The sequence below is a fragment of the Corythoichthys intestinalis genome, chromosome 11 (assembly GCF_030265065.1).
Source record: "Corythoichthys intestinalis isolate RoL2023-P3 chromosome 11, ASM3026506v1, whole genome shotgun sequence".
In the NCBI taxonomy this organism is placed as follows: domain Eukaryota; kingdom Metazoa; phylum Chordata; class Actinopteri; order Syngnathiformes; family Syngnathidae; genus Corythoichthys; species Corythoichthys intestinalis.
This window is the reverse complement of record NC_080405.1, coordinates 33,835,371-33,841,370: the sequence shown is the minus strand read 5'-3', so window position 1 is coordinate 33,841,370 and position 6,000 is coordinate 33,835,371. Positions and strand designations below refer to the sequence as shown.

Sequence of the window (6,000 nt, the reverse complement as noted above, 5' to 3'; positions counted from 1 at the left end):
TTGGGTTTTTTTTTTTTTTGCATTAGTTTTTTTTTTTGGGGGGGGGGGGGGGGGGGCAGCGCATCTATTCGCCCAGGGCACCATGTAGGCTAGGGCCGCCACTGTATGTGTAAGAACTGTATCGCTATTTAAGATATATCTCTCCCTCTTCACTCCCCATCGTCCCGTAAACCATATTCGCTGAAAGGCCAGAAACAAAAAAAATACCCATCCATACATTAGTTTTAAAATGAATACCAGAGGAGATTAATCTTGTATGGGAATATCATTAAATTGTGCCGGGTGTACAAAAAGTAAGGGACCAGCTAGTGTTCAGCCTTCTTATTTTTTCATCATTATCTTGCTTCATTTAAACTTGCTTTCAAAGTCTACATCCATATAATCCACCTTAATCCTTTTATTTTACTATTTCATTTTTTTTTATTGATAATAAATATATAAATTAAACTTGAGAAAAAAAAAGGACACTAACGGTGGTTAATTGAAGGAAAATGGAATTATAATTTGGATGAAATAGTCCAGTCGGGTGATCAGCTTCTTGCATGGATGCTACTGCATCGAGCAGTGCACAGTGGATTTAAAGCCTGCATGCACAGATAATAATGACCGCTGGCTCGACCGTGAACGCGCGCTCCCGAGCCTCGGTCATTGCCGTTTGTTGATGTCTCCACAGCATGTCCGACAGCTTGTCTGACTCTTTTTCTCTAGTGAAGGCTCGACGTTTGCGCACTGCTGCGTGTCTGGGCTCAGTGACCTGCTTATAAAGTTAGCTCTCTTTTTTTTCCCTGCTACCTGCTTTGGATGGATTGCTCCGTTTGAGTCCCGCGTCTGCTGAGATGTTGCGCGGGAGGTTTTTTGGCCACCCTGTCCTGCAGCTTGTCCGCATATTGTAGCGTTTTTTTTTTTTTTTTTTTAATGAAGAAGAAAACTATGCACTAAAATACACGTGTTTAACTGATTTGTTCGCTGGGAAGAAAGAAAGTTGCAAGTCGACGAGGGAGGATTATGCGCTGAACGGTGCACATTTCTGGAAAACAGGTACGCTATGCTTAAAAAATTCCAGCTGCAGAGACGCTTATGATGACTGTTCTGTTACTATGGATGCTGCAGCTCATACGATGTGTGGATGCAATCTTGTGTCAAAGAGCGTGGGAGCGGCGTGGTGCCATGACATTGAAATATCATACATTGAATAATATTCACGGTCATGAATAGGGGAGAAACGACAATTGCCTCAACCCTGCTTCTTTTGCTTGTATGCGCTTCTGCGTGGTTTGAGTGTAGGTATTTCTTTGGGTAGGTAATCTGGAAAGCTGCACGCATGCCTCAGTGGAGACACACGCCATGCAGTTAAGATAAATAAATAAATAAATCCCAGGTGTCTGATGGTATTGTTTTGAACCACACGGTCTTGACTTTATGGTGATTGTAATTAAAGGTCAAGGTTTATTACAAATACCTATCATATTGGACAAGGCATGCCATTTCAATCTCTCTCAAATATGCTGTTGTCACCATGACATTGACTGAGTGACCAGTGGGGTTTAATTTGATGCTTGACCTGTCATTACTGGGACCCCTCACTATCCTCCCCCACCCTGCATAAGACTACAGCATGGTCAGATCTGCTTTCTGATATTTCCACGTTTATTTATAACTCTTTATTCTGAAACAGCTCAGACCTTCTCATGGTGTGAAGGAATTAAGCATTAGTAGTATAAGTATTGTCAACCCTAAGCAGCCTTTGTACGTGATCATACGTAAATATGTCTCTGCTCTAAGATATTTGGTTTGTTCATTGTAGAATACTTTGAGCAAGCTTAGTTTTAACAAGATGAAAAATAAAAATGCTGACCCGCATGTTTTCTGTAACGTGTCTAACAACATCAACCAATGAAAACATGCTTCGAAAAGCCACATATGGAATAAAACACCAAGGATGTACAGTCAGGGGAGGTTCAGAGTGACAAAACACACATTTGAAGATGATAATTTCCATTTTAAATGAGGGATTTGTGCTCTTTTGATTTTCTTTATTAGTTCAATAATTCTCATAATTTAATTGACAAAATATCCCTATTTTGCAGATTTCTGATTGAAATACATACAGTTGGTGAGCTGGGAAGGATGGCAGCAAGTAGCCAGATTCACGTAAAATGATTTAACTTCTAATTAAATGCAGAAATAAGACAGTAGAACAGCATCTGTTTGATAAAACCTCCAAAGAGGAGGCAACTCTCAAGTGACTGGAGAGTCTTTCTTCATATCTCCAATAATTTTAGATGAAATATGGATATATATAATTTCCACAGTCAGGCTATTGTAGTTAATATGTGTGTTACATATTTAGTTTTTGTGTGTGCTGTGCATAAAACCATATATTCTGTGAGGGGAGGGACACAAAATTCTGCCTGACCGATTGAAATCAGTGTCATTCATTTATGATTCCCCAAACTATTTAGTCTACAGTAAAGGTTCTTTAATTTTGTAAGACTAAAGGTTGTTCTCATTAGACAGTATAGCTGGGGCACTAATACAATCATTTTGGCTGAAAATTGATCTAGTTGACTGTACCTGAGGGTATAGTAATCTTTAACTTGTGCTCAATGTGCCAGCAACAACAGTGGCTGTGAAATTGTTATCGTCCTATTAAAAAGATTCAAAAAGTTTTTTTTTTTTTTTTTGATTGATCTGATCAATTATGACGGATCTGATCAATTTTGACTGATGATTTTTAAGGTCAATATCATTGGTTGAAGAAAAAGGAATTTTACCAGAAAGTAACGCACTTCATTTACAAGTATAGAAAACATTTTAGATTTGACTGATTATATTACACAACACAAAGTAGCTTCGTCCTCAGCTCATTACTGTAGCTCTTCAACCTGTATGTCTTGCTCTTGTGCTGCTCGAATGCCCTCTAGTGCGCACTCAGCCGTAAAAATTCAGATTCAGAAAACGTATTGATTTCGGTGGAAATAAAAAATCCACAAATAGGCGACTTCGCTATAAAGAATATTGCGGGATTCAAAAGGTGAGGTAAAAGTAGTATCTTGTAGTCTGGAAATTACAGTACAGTGATACCTCTATGTACAAATGTCTCTACAAATGGAATTTTCAAGTTACGACACGCCAAAACGGGAAAATATTGCCTCTTAATAAGAATGAAATTTCAGGTTACAAGAGGCAAAAATACTATACAATACTGAAAAAGATACATATGTACGTCCTGCTTTCGGCTTATAAATATCGCGCCATAAGATCCTGCTGCACTAGTGGTCATAATCTTTCCTATCATGCTTCAGTAATGGGATTCTGCTCTCCTATTGGCCTATAGTTGATGATGTTTCAATTTGGGTTGACGCCTGAGCCAAAAGAGTACAAGTGTCCTCGCGTTTTTGTCTCACGAGTTTTTTTAAGCCCACACACGGTTCACTACATTAGTAGCATATTAGAGCGCAGGTCTCCTCACGTTTATGTGTCACGAACAGTGAGACAGGCGATAGGCACCACTGATCTTGTGGAAGAGGACAATTCCTCACTCGAAAGGTAAGATATATATTTTTTTATTTTTTCCTTTGCTGTATGGTGTTTGGCTGTTGTTTTATTCCTGTTTCACCCCAATTATAAAATTGAATGTGGCGTTTCAGTAGTGCTGGGAATAGATTAGGGCATTTACATGGAAAACATATTTCTACTTACGGATTTTTTGGTTTGTGAGACTACTTCCAGAATCAATGTTGAAGTGTGGGTACCGCTGTATATTATAAGTAAGCCTGTGAAAAAGTGCTAGGAAAAAACATCACTGTTTGGCTGTAATTTTCCTCACCAACAATGAATCTTACCCCATGCAAAACACGTAAACTAGTTTCACTTCACTCACACAAACTTCTCGATTCCATTATGACAAAGACACATAAAAAATTTGCTGAAGCGAGTTTGCATGATGGATACAGTGAGCAAATCCTACTATTCAAAATATTTTTGTTCTTAATCTGCAACAAATAAAACTAATGTTATGTGCTTTTACAGTCATTTGAAAGTTTACAGATATAGACATCTTCTAAAGATGATAACATGCACAAACTGGATATTCAAGAACTTCATCTAGTCTGAGAGCTACAGCCTGTCTCCAGTCTCCAGTACACATAAGGAAGCGATTCAGTTGGAAATGAAAATTAATTGTGCACACTTGAACAGGTAATGCATTTGCAAGTTAATATTGCATCTTAAATGCAATGACTTTACTTTTTGGTGAGATGGCATGAAGGGGAAAAGTCCAACTCAGCAGTGCCATAGTCCACTATTCACTATTAATTTCTGACATGGCAGCACGTAGAGATGATTAGCTGCCCTGCTGAGATCACACTTCCATCAAACTCGCAGTTTCTTTCAGTACCTTCTCCTCCTCCACTTTTTGCTCTCGTCAAGTAGTCATGAGTCTGTGTTATCTATCAGTCTCTGTAGTCTTTCTTCCTTTTACTCCATCTTGAGCTTTTGACATGGTCTACAATTCAAAAGAAAGCAGTCTTCAGATTGCAGTATTCACTCACTAGTTTCATTGATGTACTATTATAATAAATTGTTTATCACGGAAGAATGTACTTATATAAACCCTTGTGACCTTTGTGTTGGAGCTCATTACGTGTTTGTGCCAGTATGTGTATGTTTGCAAACGAACGAGCACTAATAGGAGCACACTCTGGACATCAGCAGGCCGTGTCAACCGCAATCTCCAGACAAACCCTCAGGGTGTCCTATTTGGCACATACCCATCAAGCCACCCCCACTCACAAACACAGCCACACACAAAGACATGTATATAAATACATATAAACAGACGGACCTTGGAGCTTTACAACCGACACAAGCGTCAGAGCATTAGAGCTTCTCAGAGTCTGTGTCCTTGCTGGACCTTATGTTCCGTAAGATTAGCTGCATGCCATCACCATAGCGAATCTCCTATATTTCCTTTATGGAGACCTAATTCCTAAAAATGACAAACATCCAAGATTTGGTTATTAACAATGGGACATATCAATTAAGATATTTGAGTTGTAAAACTGCAACCAAATAACACGCATGTGTAAATTGAAGATGACATATACAGCATACCTATAGTAGGCATGTGCCGGTATGATATTCTGATGGTATGATAACCTTAAGCCTAAATATCATAGTTTCACGGCATCACGGTATTGCAATTACAGCTTTAAAATGTGTTACTTTGCGATATCTGGGTTAAAAATAAAAAATAAAAACATTAGCAAATTGGAACATAAGTATAATATTAAGTTAAAATATATTTTTTTAAATAACAAAAAATTCTAAAAATTAAAATAAATGCAGTCATTTAGGTGAGCCTCGACCCACAGCCACAGCTCAACATTACTGCCATCATAACAAAAATAATTGAATTATTTTCCATAAAAAGCATGTGTGTATGACTCGTATTGTGTTTATACTATACACACAATCTCTTTCTCAACACAGACAGTTGCCAGAGAGAAAAAAAACACCACATACTTTACCACCGCTAGACACACTAAACACGCCGGAGTTAACTCTCGTAGCTAATGGGAAACGTTCATGACAGTGTTTATTAATCTTTAATTGTTTATGAATGCGGAATCATATTGGAGGTATTGCCTCTCAGCTGGCTATCCTCCTCTAAACCTCGGCCGCCTGTAGCTTTTGTGTAGCCGGAGTATTCCCATACCAGCTTTTTCTTCGATAGGGGAAAAAAGTTCAGAGGTTTCACCTCCTCCAGCCATCGTGTAGCACAGCTGACTCACTAACACTGAGCAACAACCGGTGGAGGAGGTTTGAGCCTTACAGCTGCAAGCGAGGGATTTCTCCATACATTTTTGGGACATAAAAAATAGCTAATACCTTAGGGACGGTATGACGGAATTCTTTTGCGATTTTGAAACTTTGACGCCGTACATGTCTAACCTATTGGATATATAGTCAGACTGATGAAGCACATTCGGCCTGTGA

The 6,000-nt window shown here is 38.6% G+C and overlaps 1 protein-coding gene across 20 annotated transcripts in view; it reads left to right on the top strand.

The window, feature by feature from the left end:
• Positions 1-638: 638 nt before the first annotated feature.
• tenm2a (teneurin transmembrane protein 2a) overlaps positions 639-6,000 on the top strand; it is a 342,932-nt gene continuing 337,570 nt past the window's right edge. For all 20 annotated transcript variants that reach the window (XM_057849548.1, XM_057849549.1, XM_057849546.1 and 17 more), the window contains exon 1: positions 639-1,038. The gene's annotated coding sequence lies outside the window, so the exon portion shown is untranslated. The remainder of the gene's footprint in view (positions 1,039-6,000) is intronic.